General features: G+C 38.7%; 1 protein-coding gene across 2 annotated transcripts in view; it reads right to left on the bottom strand.

The window, feature by feature from the left end:
- Positions 1–17,179, bottom strand: part of ABCC4 (ATP binding cassette subfamily C member 4 (PEL blood group)) — a 157,880-nt gene that overhangs the window by 71,948 nt on the left and 68,753 nt on the right. The gene's annotated exons all lie outside the window — the stretch shown is intronic.

Genomic DNA, 17,179 nt, shown 5'->3' with positions numbered 1-17,179 from the left:
GGCCTTTTCTAAGGTGTGTAATGCCTGTACATGCATTCACATTGCTTTTTTATCTACATATATCTTGATTCAATTATTCCTTCTAACTGGTACAAACACATTCACTGCATTGGCAACAAAAGACTTTTTTTTTTCTCTTTTCAAAGGAGCTCATTAAACTGAAAGTAGTTAAGTTTAAAGTTTCCATGGAGTGCGTTGGAGACGTAATTCAGAGATAAGAGATACTGAAGTAACTTCTGTAGCAACCAGCATTCTAGTTTTCTGTTCACAGCTGTCTCGGAATTACGAATTTTGTTGCACAACGTTGATTTCTCTTTTTAAGGGAATTTTTGCTCCACACCAAGCAATACGCAAAGCATCCTCTCCTCAGGCCTGGGACACGACTCCCAGAGAGATACTGGTGGCGAACAGCTTGTTCTGCAGTACTTTACTACCAAAGGCAGTTACTTAAGGCAGACAACAGTAGAATTCATCCTATTTTTAGGCTTTGCACACAGAGAGGAAGGATATATAGCAGCACAAAACTCAGCAAAATCTCTTTCATCTGTTTCTACTGGGAATGGCAGTTGGGGATGTTCCCTTTCACTTATTTCATGTTGGGGTAGATACATCAGAAGGAACTCCAAGGCAATTTTTTTTAAGGTTTCCTTTTCCTGTGATTTCCTTACACGGAGACTGGCCATGAAAGAGTGATCTAGCACATACTGCATGCGTGCTGCAGCTAAGACTTCTTAATATCCCTAAATATCACATTCTAGGTTATTTTCAAATGAACCAAGACTTCACTTAAAGAAGAAAATCATTCAAAGAGGTTAAATGCTTCCTTCTGACAGGGCTTTCCTTAGCGGCCTGTCCAGGAGGGGCAGATGAGGGAAACAAGATGGCATAATGGATTGGGCTCAGGCTATTAGCAATCTGTTCCCAGCTTTGCCACTTGCCTCCTGAGTGACTTCACTTTATTTTAGAGTGAAGAGCAGAGCAAGGAGAGATGACAGTACCAAGCCCCTCCGTGAAACACTGTGAGACCCACCGATGACAAGCTGTACGCAAGGGCAAAAGATTACTCCCATAGCGAGCAAACCCCACCTTAACTGCAAACCCCACCTTAATTCAGCCTTAGAATCACCCTTTGTCTCTTAACCCCAAATAAGTTTTATTTGTAGTGGTTTCAGACTGATATAAGAAGCTACTGCGCAAAGGCCATCCCACGCGACGCTGCCGGGAGGCAGCAGGGTCGCTCAGGCTGGCTACTCTCCATGGCCATAGCGCAGGTCAGGTCAATGCCGGCACCTCCAGGAATCAAGCAATGCCTTCACGATCTCCCTCATCCCACAAGTGGAAGAGCACATCCAGACTTGTTCCTGCAAAAAGCACTGTGCTTACTCTCATTTTGTATGGTAAGGATGAAGCCTTAAGGGCTAGTGCAGAGAAGCCATTACAAAATGCTTGCTGTCGAAAGCGATTTAGTTTCAGTTCCAACAGCATCTCGGAGTTCAGTTCTCATTTCTATTGAACAATGACCCATTAAAGTTGCTCAAGAAGAAATTTTGCAGATTTTGAGTCTGGGTTTTCGGTTTTTTCGGCAATTATTTGGAGGCTGTGACAATCTCCAGCCATTTTCTGAGAAAGTTTCAGTGTTGCGACAAGGAGAGCTTTAGGCTGCGAGCACAATACAGATCTGTTCTGGAGCTTTTGGGGATAACAAGCCGGCATAGATATAAATGAGAGCTGCAGAATACTTGCCTTCATCCTGCACACCAAGAGCGACTATGGCACAATGTTCTCCTCCAAAGTAACATCTCTTCCAGTCAAGTTCTTTGAGGAACTCAGTCATGAAGACAACTTAGCTCACTTGAGCTGGCCTCAGGTCCTCTGGTCTTACTGTCTCTTCCACATATCCACTAACCACCAACTATTCAAGTTCCCATGGGTAAGCAAGCTGCTAATTAATTGCCAAAACTGCATTTTTGGCAATTACTTTATTAAATTGTTAAGTATAACAGTGTTTCTATAGACTGTGTTTTGACAGAGCTGTGAGCTACCACTAGGAAAGTGGAAATTAATCTGACGTTATCAGTAAAACATGAAAACATCTTTTAATCTGCCTAATCCTCTTTAAAATGTAAATACAGTAATTCTGTAAAATTAGACATGGACTAAAATACGAGTGAGCAAAAGAAATGGTATGTGAAAAAGAGAAACCTTGAAAACTGGAACCTTTTACAGTCCGCTTGATACCATTAAAGCAATTTAAACAGTAAGGACGTGAATCAGCCGCTTCCCAAATAAACGTTCAGGTAAACCTCTGGTAGCAGAACTTCATTTTTTTTGAATTTTCAAGTTATTGAAAAAAGTCCTTTACAGTCTATTTAGTGTTTGCACATAGTAATTCTGGAAAACGACACCCGAAGTCAGGAAGTCTAGGAAAATACCTTGCTTCTTGCTAAGAGGTCTACATCTCCCTCTCGTAACATTAATCCAGTGACCATTAATGCTTTTCTACTGCTAAAAGCAAGCAACAAAGCCACAAGCCTCAGCCCTATTTTTGTTGTTGCTGATATTTTCAATGATATTACCCCAGTGACTGTATAAGAGAAAACACAGGCCTGGAGATGTATTTCAGATCGTGTTCATATCGATATAACTGAACTGGCATTTTATTCCGCATGTCCTATGCAGAAGCAAGCTACAGTAACCCACTAAAGCAAGCAAGTTCCCTCACCATATGCCAGAGAGAGCAATGCACCTCCAAGCAGAAGTGCTATGCTTTGGAAATATCCGCAAAATGCCCCATAGCCATCATGATATTGCATCCAGAGCGATTGCTACATTTATAAGGATGTCTACAAGTAAATGAGGTCTATTTCGCAAGGTATGAAGAAACAACTTGTTTCCACTTACTGGAAACACAGTAAATCAGTGGCTTGCTTATGCATTATTAAGCATGCAAGAGAAAACATTCTAGATATGAAAGTTAAACTAGCCATTTTGAGTCAGGACTCAAAATGCTTACAGTTATGACTACAGTTTCTACCAGCATTTGCAGACCTAACTTCTGGGGATGGCTCTTCAGATTAAAGAAACTGTTGCACCTGCTATTCACAAAGGGCAGGACCTGCACAACTCACCAAAAGAAGTATTATTTTTCTCTCTAAAACTCCTAATATCCTTCTCTCCCAAACTTACAGACTATCAACAGCACCTTCCCACAATACTTCATACTTCCAAAAAACCCAAATCCCTTAAGTGATCATTCTGTGATATAGATACATGCCATGAGACAATAATTCTTAGTTCTAGTCCAGTATTTTCAGTTTACAAAAATTTTCAAGCTCACTTAATACTTGCACCGTTTACTTATCCCGGTGAGTTTCAGTCTCGGCTTCAAAAGCAAAAAGAAAATACCAAATCTAAAACTTGTAAGGCACAGGAAATTTCATGAAATCCCTAACAAAAAAGTCTTTTAAGAAATCAAGAACTAAGTATGCCAATGTTACAACAGCATCCAAATTTGTGAATAGTATCTGCTGTTTTAATCATTCTCAGGCTTCCACGTGGTGTGCGGCGTCAGCAGCAAGCTGCAAAAGGGAACGTGCTCTCTTCAACAGCTCTATGTTTGTTTTTACATCAAATAACTTAATCAGAACACACACTGTTGTTAGATTTCTTCCGAAGTAATTAAATAACTATTCAATGCCAATTAATCACAGTTAAATAAGGGTCTGTCACCAAAGTGCTATGTACACATTTCAGACTATTTAATGGTCAAATACTTGGCAGTATCAAAGTTAAACAATGATTCATTAAACCTACTCCACTACACAATAGTTAGGCTAAACTCGAAGTGAAAGAATCAAACCTCTTTTGTTCTCCATGAAAAAGACATCAAACCTCAGTATGTGATATTCTTTTCTTCCTCACTCTGTAAACTGCTTTAATTGCATGAATCAGAATGTGTTCAGGTGCTACATACCCACTTTGCTTCTGCAGGTGCCTCCTGATACTTTGGAATAGATGTTCAAACCTATCATCCAAATAATGAAAACACTTGACAGTGTGCCACACCTATTTAAAATGTTTATACATACTTCACGATGAAAGAAATATAATCCAAACTCAATCAACACTTAGGTTGTAAACACCAGAAAAGAAAAAGGATTTTTTTTTTTAAACAAGAAACTAGGATCCTCCACTGGAACAGCCAAATGCCACCAATAGCATTCCATGTTGTGCAACCTAAATTCCAAATATCAAGGACCCTAAGAGCAGCAGTACATTATTTCTAAATGTATTTGGCATTTCTAGTATACTTTGTTGGCCAGTGCATTCACTGAAATACTTCTGCATAACAGAATAGAGTGGGCAGATTGATTTTATATACCTTGCAAAGAGTTTACAAAGCCTTTATACCCACTTGCTTCAGCACACATTGCAGAAATACTTTGTTGCTACCTCTCTAGTCCACTGATTTGCCTCTTTGGAAAAGAAAAAGGTTTTAAGAGAAGGCCCTTCTAAGGATAGAAAGCTTTTGCCACTTGTGTGTGCATGGGCGTGCACGGGTGCATGCTCTTGGAATTTTTTTCCCCTCAGAGATCAGGCTAATCCTCAACCCAGGGAATTTTAATTGCATCACACTTTACTTCAATACACAGATGTTATTAATAAATACTGCTTTGCACAGTAACCTAAACTCCTCCGTGGCAATTGGCCTAAATATCAATTTTCACATACAAGTACGCTGCATTTACTAGGGGAAAAAAATATTCAAAATCTCTTTATCTACTCTGCAACAGTGAAGCCGGGAACATTCCCTCACTGCCCAGCCTCCATGAAGAAAAAGTAACAAATTAAACGCTACTATCTCCCAGTCCTCGCTGCAAACTTGCAGAAACCTGTCTGAAAACAACGTGTACCGCTAGGAATGGATTCAAGAAGGTACTTAGTCATACGTACATGTATAACTAAACGTCAGCAACCCCAGCGGGGGCTGCACACTGGCTTGGAGGCAGTCGTGCCACGGAGATGCTCTTCTAGTCCAAGACAACTTTAGCTTGGAGGGACCGACGTCAGACAGTCGAAAGCGCGCGCGCGCGCTTCACCGCCGCCTGCTTTACCGGGGGAGGAGGAGAAGCCCCCCCGCCCCGGGCTCTGCGGACACCGCGCGCGGGGGCACCGGCCGCAGGCGGGAGGCCCGGCGCGGCGCGGCCACCTCGGCCGCGTGCCACCGCCCCGCTCGGTGCCGGGGAGACGCGCTGCAACGCTTTATGTATACGGAGAGGTGTTAACTTACCCTAAGGAGAGAAATCATGTACTTTAACAGTCCGAATTACAGCTTGTAAAACCAACGTCACTTTAAACGTACTCACGGTAGTAAAATAACGCTCAGAAGTGTGTATGTGGTAATAAAAGCATACTCAAAGGCAGGAATAAAAGAAACAGCTCCACAGAACCGGGTACGTTTCAACGCCCATCCATTTGACTACGTTGAACTACGTGTTTCCCATTCTGTCAGTGGTATAAACTGACAGCTCCCCACATATCTTGCTGTTAAGCTATGGCATTCAGTGACTGATAAGTCTTCATCCGTGCTCAGTTGACACACATACGCCGAAAAAAGAAAAAAAGAAAAAGGAAAAAAAAAAAAAAAGTACTGCAACTACAAGCAGCCTTCCATTTCATCAAAGCAGCGACAAAGTGGATTGTCCATATCAAATGTTGGCAGGAAGCAGACATTACATCAACCTTGTAAAATACAACTATGAAATCAACAAAATAATTAAAGATGGATTACCGACTTTGAAAGGAATTGTAAGTTTGTGAAATATTTCTTCAGAAAGAAATCTGGAAATACATCTCCTGCGTAGCTGTCAATTACTGATCTACTCTGGCTTTTCTTCCATATTTCTACAAAGAAACGTCAATAGGTCTGTTATCTTTTTTTAATATATGTTTAGCACCACATGTGCACACAAACTGCCATATACAGCATTACTGTCTTCCCCACAGGCATCCTATAAATATAAATAAGAAATTCTACCCCATTTTTTTTCTTTAGCAGCCTGAAACTGACAGGAATATTATCACTTTCTTAGACATTTGCAAATGGGCACAGTGGTGCTGGGCCAAAATATGCTGAGATCATAATATCCATTTATCTAAACTGCCAGCAAGTAATGAATTCAGGTGGGATGCCTTCTACCCAAATTAATTTACTACTTGAAAAGGACTTTTTACACAAATGCTGTCAAACAGGAAAACAGTTAGGAAACGAGAAGAAAATGCAAACACTGTGTTTGATCTTATATTTAAGTGTAGGATTTAAAGAAAGAAGGATAACTATGTCAAAGATAAGAATGGAAAACAGGCTTCTTTGGAAATGAATTTCTATTTTTACTGCTGATGGAGACGTCTACATTACCTAGTACGAATACATTGATCCTAATTGTACAGTTGTTTCTTGAGCTTTCCGGTCCACTAGAAAGACACAGTAATTTAATGACCTACTGATTAGAATTACCCTGCTTGTAGAAAATCAAAATAGGTCAATGCTCCATGCAAGTTGATTTATCCCTTTGCAAAATTATGTGGTACAGTTGATTTGTCTTTTTTCCTGGGTGTGCTCAGAAAAGCATGTGTATTAACATCAGTTATCAACAGCCAAAGTCTATCTCCTCACTTACGATACAATGCAGAAAGGATATATAAAGTCTTCATTAAAAACAGCAGCACACAAAGAAAAACTTGATTCCCCAATCTTGATGGGGGCGGGGGAAGTGTAACTTTCCTTCTTTCTCAAATTGCTTTCATGAGAAATCTCGAAATACCTTTTGCATTGTAACTGCCTTTCATTTATATATCATTACCAATTAACCAAATTGGCTATAATTTCAGCTGTAACAGAATTTGCAAAACAGAATTTAACTTTGGTGCTGTACTATAGTTGCTAACAAAATGAACTCTTTTACAAAAGCATGATAGATCTGAAAGAATATATTCATTAGCAACTTTCAAATTATTGATCCCTGCAATGATACGCCCTACCCCAATAATTAACATTCACAGATTTTTTTCTTTTGTAATTTATTGTGAAAGAAAGTATTGGAATCATTCAAAAGAACAAACTTCTGGCTATATAAACAAGTTTTATCCCATAACCTGGGCACAAAGCTACCTCTCTGCTTTATAATTAGCATGACAATATAAGCAGACACCTGCCAGCCCCCTCCCCACCCCCTCTAATCCCTGGAGTAACATTAAACCTTTCATACGTAATTCTGTGATGAAGATTGCCAGAACAAAGTTCTAACAATTCCAGAAGTTAAGCTCTGGATATCTTTTCTGCTTCTTTTTAAACTAATTTTTATTCACTGGAGCTATTTGAATTTATCCTGAGTTTAATGAATAAAATCTACATTTAAACATACTGAAACAAATGAAAAAATAAAACCAAGCCACCAACTCTAATGTACTGCCAAAATACAGCACAACTTAATTTCTGCTGTATACTACAACATCAGCAACAAGATATTTTTAAGGCACACAGTCCAACTGAACCAAAAAAAAAAAAAAAGTATTTATACAGAGGAGGTGGTACCAGAAGAGTTGACACTGGCCTCCTTCCCCTTCCTGAAGGGAAAAAAAAAATAATTAAAAAGTGGTAACCACTTGCAACTTCCTATCAGCTGGCCTTTAAAAAGATGTCAAGTTGTACACTACCTACAGAATTTTCTGTTGATTTATACCACCCTCTTTTTCTACTCCAGATGCAAAGTTACCTACTTCAACTTCTCACCACAATACAAAGCATCACTTTAAGAGAAACCTGGAAGAGTATATACGAAATACAGTCCTATATTGGCTTTTTACTAGCAAGATTACAAATCTAATTATTTGCTAAACTATTTAACCACAAACACACCCACTTCTGAAAGAGCATTTGTGTAGTCTAGTTCTCCTTTCTGCTATAAATCCACTTTGGATTGAAAATATGTCCCAAGTGTTGTTTTGCTGGAGGGGGGGGCTTACAATGAATTAAACTGAACACTACAAATCAGGATGGACTGAAATATCTGAAGAGTATTCTGTTGCTGGAATTTTCACATGAGAGGAGAAAAACAGCTTTTATAGCTACTTTCAGATTTGGGGGTTATATATAAATATACATCAACACAAGGATTAAAACAAAAATGGAAATATATGTCGCCTTTCTGGTAAGGTTTTTCCAACAACAGAAAGAAGTTTTCCTGTGCTGTTTATACTATCAAGACTAGATTCAGAATAGGGTTTAAATACTGTATTTCAGAAAATATTGGGGGGGGGGGGGAATCTCACATAGCTCTTGCAAATCTGGTCATATTTGTTGATTTTTTTACCATTCCATCTCCTAAAGATAATTCACTGAATAAGAATCTTAATTTGCCTCTTTTTAATGTTTTTCTTCCCTCCTTTTTTTTTTAGGCGTTGAAGTTAAGAAGGGCTCAATCATCACTCCAGTCTAAGATGACAATAAGCAAGTAGGACATGACTGAATATAAAGCTTTTGTCTCCTGAAATCTTCAGTTGAAACTGCTATCTGGCTGATACACTTACCATTCAGAAAACAAATATTATCCAAATTTTACCAATCATATATATTCAGATCCCCTCCCACACACTGAAGAGAATGATTCTGACGTAGTCCATCCATTTTCTTCCTTTTCTGAAACCATGGAAAGAAATTCTATACGGACTGTTGCTGTGAAAGCCAAGCCAAGACTGCTGGCCTCTACCTAGCCCATCCATTTTGAGGATAAAGCCTTTGGGCAGCTCAAACAGCAGAGCCATTTCATGCCTTCACCTGACTTCGTAAACCCTTGTCTTCTGCTTGGCATGTTCCTCTGGTTCGATCACTCATTTTTCTTTAGCTTCGGCTTCTTTTTCTTTCTCTCCTCTTCTGGAAAATGTAAATTGTTTGGAAAGGAGAGATTCTCTCTAAAGTTCATTCATTATGTACCCATGTAATGATTGCTGAAATACCTTTTCCTTTTCAACTACTCATACTACAAAAAAGTCACTGCAACGACCCGCGTTTGGCTATCCAGAATTCACAATGGATGACACTGGGTAATTTTCAGTGGGTTTTTCTCCTGTCTCACATGAAATGTCATCACGACTGAACTCAAGAGAAATTCTGGTATAACTATCAGATAATTAGAACCGTGTCTTTTGTAGCTTGCTGTGCAAATAATCAAAGCGTTTGCTTGGAAAATTTGCTGTGTGTTAAAAAAGACACCCCCTCCAGGAAATTTTTCTTCAGTTTAAGACATTTTAATCCACGTGTTAGAGCAAAGCCACAGAAAATTTGGAAACAACTAGATTCACAACTTAGGTACCATTCACGAAACCACAAAGGAAGAAGATATTGGGAAAGCTGCCGTTCTGTTTATAAAGGTACAGCCAAGCGCCGGGGTCAGGACACTTACACGAGAGGTGAAGGTTGGGCAGAGACGCAAGGGAACGTGTTATTTTTACCAGTCACGGAGCATGCGCTGAATGTGGGCCGCCCATCTCTCCAGCCGGCGCGTTAATTGCTCTACTAGAGGCACTTCTGCGGTAGGCCTCCTTCAGTCTCTGCTCATGAAGCTGCCCTCCCTTTGGATGAATCAGTAAATAAGCATGGCACTGGAAGAAGGCAAACGAGCGCATGCCTGAAGGCTACGGCAATCAGCACGGGAGGGAATACAGCTGGATTCAAATCCCGCCCCCCCCCCTTTTTTTTTTTTTGGCCTAATTTAGGGCACGGAATGTATCCTTTCCTGCGGAGCGGGCTGTAGGGTATAAGGAGGGATGACTTCACCTCCTCTTCGGTTTTGCGATTGGCACCGAATTCCACTTGCAAATCTCGCCTGAGCAACAACCAAAAATCTTTTGTCTCAGAAAAGCTGAAGGCAACCACATCCCAAGTGTTTTCTTCAAGCAAGGAGTGCTGTCCAAAGGAATCTAGATATAGTCTGACAATGCATTTCTCTGGGCCATCAGCTTCTGGGGAAAAAAATATCACTATAATGTAAACTTCTTTACAGCCTAAACTGTAATTAACAACACTGAAATGGAAATGTGGGGTATAATACACATTCAAATAAGAAAAAACCAAAATATGACCTCTTCTCTACTGTATATTATATTCATTACCGTAAAAGAAAGAAATTTTAATAATTAAATGATTAAATGCTAAGCATTATGAAAAGTTATATTGCACTGCATATGACTTTACTGTACCCCCTCTACTGGGCAACTATTAGAAAACTTCACCTCAAAAACAAAAAAGAAAAACATTCTAGGAGTAAGTAGCTGCAAATGAGGAGTAAGTAGCTGCTGATCATACTAAAACACTAGTAGTATATAAATCAAAACCAAAGAACCTTTAATGTTGATGTAGAAATATACCTTAAATTCATCCCTCTAGATTTTTTGACACCTGAATGCTACAGGTTAAATTATTTTAAAAACATATGCTTACATATACATCGCTTAAAATTAAAGCAAAATCTAACATAGCCTTCTAATTTTCTATTTTTTCATTTAAATAATAAGAAAGAAACTTGGAACGATAAACACAAATATGTTAACAGCAACATTTCTTCACTCTTCCATAAACAGAGAAAAAAATTCACACACATCAAGGAGAAAAAATGGCTTCACTGAACAGTCATTCAAGCAAAAGTGAATACAATTTACAATCTATTTTGTCTTTGTTCAATTCAAAGACAGACTTCACTGTGAAGCTCTGATTTACAGCTGTCCAGCACTATGAACTCCTAAATAAATAAACAGGCAAAAATAGAAGAGTGCCGCCCGCAACAAGGGACTCCTGAGAATGCTGCCATTTGTTATTTGCATGACAGAAACACCCAAAAGAGGATTAATGTATCTGAAGCAGGAGGCAGAGCCTCACTAGGATGCATGCTGGACCATCACGTAGCCAGCAGCATGCCCTGCCCTGAAGAGTTTGTTGTGTCAGTTAAGAGAAACCAACACAATTGACTATAAAAGGAACAACGAGCAAAGGGAAGATGTAGCAGTAAGCTGGAACAGAAAGTTGCAGGACAAGATGTGTGCCTTTTTGCCTTTTCTTTTTTTTTTTTTTTTTTTAAGTAAAACAAAGGGGTCAGGGAATTAATGAGTTTCTCCACCCATATGTTTAACTACTGTCAGTGTATAGTTATACTGCGGTTACAATGATACTGGTGTATCTTGAGAGATGATTTTAAGATGAAGAAGAGCCAGCTTGTGGATGAACTTTACTGCACAGAGAGCAGGAAGTTACAAAGATGTAAGCGTGAAAGATAAGCAGGCAAAACAATGATGGAGGGAGGAAAAAACACAGGAACGTGCCAACAGCTCCAGTTACCAGGTGCAGAAATAGTAAAAGCTTTGCATGGGAAGAGAGCTAATGCTCAAATGAAACCACACTCCGTTCTAGTGTCCTGGTAGACTCCCTCAAAATACACCGGGGCCTTAAGATCAAAAAAAAGCCTTCTCTCCATCTGGCCCTGAGGAGGAGCTGCAAGACAGAATCGTCAAAAGACTTGCTGGTAGTTAACAGTCACAGAAGTTGCCAAACTTGGGATGTTTGGATACCGAGAGAGCTTTGTACGTATTGACTTGAATTTCTGCCCTGTGCACACTGGCTGCTTGCACGTGCCCTCTCCTTTACCCTCTGCTTCATTCACTGCATATCCGCTCCCCGTTTCCTCTCCTCCTTCTTCCTTCAACATTGCTTCTTCCATTCCCCTTCACCATGGAACGGCACAAGTTCTGGATACGAATAAGCACGCTTGAAAAAGAGGAGAGAATGTCATCCCATGCACAACCAAGGCATGAAGCCTGACACGGTGAGGCACAGGCTAGGGGACAAAGCAAGTGAGAACAGAAGGTGAACAGAAGGTGCTGCAACACTTAAACTAGAAGAGTGCCTGAATTCATGTTTTGGAAATGCAGAGTGACAAAAAGAGCCGGATAGGGGAACTACAATAACTACCATGAGCCGTAAAGGCAACAGCAAGGGTGTTTTACACTGAAAAACATGGGAAATCTTACAGCAAGTGAGAGATTGGGTTCTGAAATAGTTCCCAAATTAAAACTGTGGAAGCCAAAAGGCCACTCTCACTGAAAGGGAGATGGCACCCAGGACATACTGCATAACCGTAAGTGTGTGATACATACAGACTATTCACAAGGTTATACTTAGACAATGCGAGACTCGCCATGGAGCTCTCATGGACCAACGCACAAGTTATATTTTGGAATAAACACTACAAGTTTTGCAAATAATCACTGATCATAATCTGATCCCAGACATTTTGGGGAAGGCTGTTTTAAAACAACTGCTTTGCCATTATTCTGCGTTAAAAAAGGCATTAACCAAATCTCTGATAAGGCAGGATTAAAACGGAAAAATACACATATAATAATTAAATTAAATGACAGAAAAATATCTTGTGTTTTTCCTTCCCTCTTCACAAAACAGCATGAGCACAGAATTTGATTCTGGATCAATTTGTGGATACATCATTAAAACATACAAAACAAAAGTATAACTTCAAGCAAAAAAAAGCATGAAAGGCAAAAATGTGTCAATAACCCAACCACTATTAATATTATAGAGTATTAATTAGTAACAACTTAGCATTGTAGATATTTAATTATAATATTTAGAGAACAAATGTTGGCTCTGATGGTTTTCAAAATGTAGCTTAACTTTAGAATGCATATGAAAAGCATCCAATAAAGTTTTCATCACAGCTGAATGGTATTTACAACGCCTCTTAACTTTCTGAATGTCTATTTTGTCCTTGACTGACTCTGGAGAGGAAGTCCTTAAATAGCAATTCACATTCCAAATATGAACATTCAGTTCCTAAAGTTCTTAGAGGTCAACTATATAGTATTCATGCTTTCAGGAAGAGGTCACAGGGTTTTTTTAGGACCTTCTGGACAACTGGGGTTTTGTTTGGCTGGTTGGTTTGTTTTTCCAAAGAAAGGACACTGAAATGTCTCTTGACATCAAGGTTTTGCACCCTTTCATAATCCGGTGTTTTTCTGGGAAACTGTCATATCACAGTTGGTATAGAAAATGCTGGTCCTATGAAACAAAAGCCTCTAGTACAGCACGTGATCCATGGGGAGAGGTCTATTCCACCTTCCAGAAGGTTCCTTACCTCAGCGGGGTACCACCCTCATACCTGCAGAAGTCTGTCCGCAATGGGCCACTTGGCACGATTAGGACCTAAATCAAGTCAAGACGTCACAAATTACCTGAACTAGAAACCCAAACCTGAGGAAAGGAAACCTGGGGTACGCTGTAAAACAATATCACTAAAGTGTTACCGCTTGCATGGGTCATATTCTTTCCTCCTCAGTGCATTCAGACACCCAAAGGACCATTATGTTCAGAAAAGAGATCCTGGAAGAACTGAAAGGTTCCGACATCAGAGAATTTAAACTAGCTGTGAGTCCCATTGAGGACGTATGACTCATCTCTGAGGTTTAAATTAGATTATCAACCAAGTGAAACAGCACAGTAAATCTACAATAAAAGATGAATGCCTACAGGAAAATAATTTTTGCCCCTAGTGGCAGATGCTTGAACTTTAAAGGATCTGAGACTAAGCTCTTTGTCTAAGCTTTCCTGACAGAAAACAATTGGAATAATTTCTTTAGTTGGTCCAACTTTGCTCCATATGACACATGGAAACAATATCTAAACCCTGTAAAAGAAAGTATATTGTCACTTCTAAACCAATTGAGGATCAAACAATTTACAGAAACCAAGACATATTTTGCTGACAATTAAGCTCTATCACCAAGACTTGAGATTCAATGAAATTTGACAATTGTGAAGAAAGAGGCTTTTGTCTGAGTAAGTCTGAAGCATTTGGAAGAATCAACAGAAAATCAGAAAACTGAATTAGATCGAAGTATCAGAGCCTTTGAGGATAGTCTAGAATTCACTAATTAAAATAACTCCCTTCCTTGCTCTGTTTCCTCTCTGAATTGCTTTGGTATTACAGCAGAAAGGCATACAGCAAGAGGCAAATTTGGTCTAAGGAGCAAGTGTTATACCCATCACGCTTCCTCTTACACCAACAGCATACTTTGTCTATCCTGCTGGCCAAGCTCCATCATGAAGAACCCCAATTCCTTTAAAGATGAGATGAAAGACAAGTACGAATCACTGCTGAACACCAAATCTAAGGGGTGTGAAAGGCCTTTTAAGCCTTTTTCTTCCATGCTGAAAGCCATCACGTTTACTTTGTAGTAATTTAGATACAACCCAAAGAAGTTTGCAAATTCCGTTCTATTCTATTCTAGTGATGCAGGTCACTAGCTGGGATAATATTCTTGCATCTCCTCCTCATGGCGTCAAAGAATGAATATATTCTTCTGGTTTTCCAAGAACCATAATACTAACTTGTTCGTTTAATTGAAAAATATGTACGATTTCTATTCAAAACACCTCCATGCCTACTTTACAATTAATAAAAAGCAGTCAATAAGCATGTGAATGTCTTGCATCTCATGAGAAGCACAAAAAACAGAAGCAGAGCACAAAGGTATTAACAAATTAAGCAGTGCTCACAGCACTACATTTTAAGCTGAAAACATCTCAGATCATTTCAGTAACTTGGGATTTTGCATTTCACAAAATGTTCATGTCTCTATTAAAAGTACATAATAATATTACTTTATTGCGTGGCTAAGATGGGAAAACAATTAATGAAATCCTGTGTTTCCACAGGAATGTTTCTATTTTTTAAGCAAACACACACTTCTGGAAAGTGTCGGATTGGACATTTCTACTCTTGAACACTCAGTAGGTGAACAAAATCATCTGTATAAGCCGTCATAATCTTTGAGAAACACTTATTTCTGAACAATCACTTCTAAACACTGTTCCTTAAGCCTTCGGTAGTAGCTGAGCAACATTGGTTATTAAATTGAGGTGCAGCAGAGTTGATTTTTTCTTATCTCAATTTAAAAAAAAAAAGTTGGGATTGTTTTTTCCATTTTTTCTGTTGGGGATTTTTGGGGGTTTAAATATAAGCGGCATTTAGTGAATGGCTTTGAATTCAATATTAAACCATACTCATAGCTTAATTATGAAAAAAGATCATTGTCACTACATATTTGGAATATTAAAACTTGTCAGCTTTATAAAAACCTCAAGGCACTTTTTTGTCTCAAATTTGGTTTTATTTTGAAAGCGCTCCTTAGATAAGATTTCTTAATATTAGAACAAGTCTAGTATAACTAGTTTTCTGTTGAAAATATTGGGGGAAAAAAGTTCCGTCTATATTGTTAGTTCAATAGAAGAAAAGATGACGCTTCTAAAGCTAAAACCATCTGTATTTCACAGTTCTGGTGCTTTCAATTTGCAGAGGTTTCTGCAGATATCTTTTGTCCTAAATGAGCATCAAGTATTTTTTTTTCTCCAATGGCAAGGAAACATTAGCTGACTAAAGGTAACTACTACCAACTCTTCCTTAAACCATTTTACCATTTTTTAGTCAGGAAATACCAGAAATATTCTGGAAGGCTAACAGTAATTGTTTACTTTTGGCCGGTTGTTGAGACTGGGGGGAGGGAGAATTGTTCTTCCGAGAGGAGACCAGGGAATGAAGGAAGGGAGAAAGGAAAGAAGCATTTTACTAACAACAGGCAAAGCATATGGGGTTGGGTTTTTTAAATATATATATATATATATATATGTATTTTTAATATGTATTTTTTATATATGTGTGTGGGTGTATATACATATAAAAATAAATACTAAAATTCTGGTTCATTCCTTTCTCTTAAATTTAGTGGTAAATTCACAATACTGAAGATTTTAAAGATACCCATCCTTAAGCACACAGACAGCTAGGTACCCTGAACCCCTACACTCTAGTGGGTAGGAAAGACAGCTCTTCTCCAGAGAGATCTAGAGCAAAAGCCTAACATTGGTGCTCTCAACAATGCCCTGGAAGAGCCTGCCTCTCTATCACATACCTGGTAAACCTAGGCTAATGTTAACCTTTGTGAATACCCCTCTTTGCCTGGTTATTCCTCATTATCCATACTCTTCAAACTGGAATCCTAAATGGCTAGAAATTAGGAATAATCATGGATTTGAAGAAGTTCTATTATTTTATGCCAGAAAATTGTATATTTTACTCACTGAACCCTTAACCTCTATTACTGAAAGGATAAACTTACCATAACAAAGATGCCGTTTGTACTTTATACTTAACAATAACTTAACCAATAAGTGCCATACAGCAAATATGGTGTGAAGAGGTATAGGAACCCCAGCACTTTAGTTTGCTTTTAGTTTCTCCTTCTGTAAACTGAAGGAAAGTTAAGCTCCTATCTCATTAGGCGATGCACAGATTTACTCATGTTTACAGGTCGTAACAAAAATAGAAGGTTCTTCATTAAGTTGCCCAACATTAAGTATATATTCCTCTATTTCAGTGAGAGGGAAGAGAAAGCACACACGAGTGATAGACAGCAACAGTACTTCTGAAACTGTTCATTATCCCATGTAATGAGAAGATCACTGCATACAAAACATGTAACATTCTAACCCAATCTCTCTAAGTGAAGACAGTCACTCACCACCTTCTCTCTAAAGACCAGCATGACAGATTATAAACAGAACATACATGCACTGGAAGAAGAGATGAATGAGATAGCGTAAAGTTTATTTACAGCTTTAAATATTCATATTAAAAAGGAGAGAGGGGAAAAAACCCAACGCTGAGCAAATGCCCACTGCATCTAATCACTTACTGTCCTCTGGGCATGTCCTAGAAAGGATGGGGCAGGAACAGTATTCCTGTATGAGAAATTACTTGTGACATCTTAAAAACAGATGTAGGAACTTTGTCTGAAAATTTAGACTGAACAGCATCTATTTTGGGTTGTGAACATTCAAACTGATGAACATGAAATTATGCTGCAAAATGAATACATGCAGGGACAAAGAAACATGTATTCCTGATGAAGGGAAGCTTACCACAAAGCAGAGGGTTTTTTCTTGCCTACACACGAATTAGCAATATTCTGCATTGCATCATTTGCATATTAAACAGACAATAACTTCATTAAGAAAAAACAGGTTTACCACACACACAGAGAAATCTCATCACATCTG

Source organism: Calonectris borealis, chromosome 1 (genome assembly GCF_964195595.1).
Source record: "Calonectris borealis chromosome 1, bCalBor7.hap1.2, whole genome shotgun sequence".
Taxonomy (NCBI): Eukaryota; Metazoa; Chordata; class Aves; order Procellariiformes; family Procellariidae; genus Calonectris; species Calonectris borealis.
Note: the sequence above shows the minus strand (reverse complement) of the source record. Positions and strands in the feature narration are given on the sequence as shown.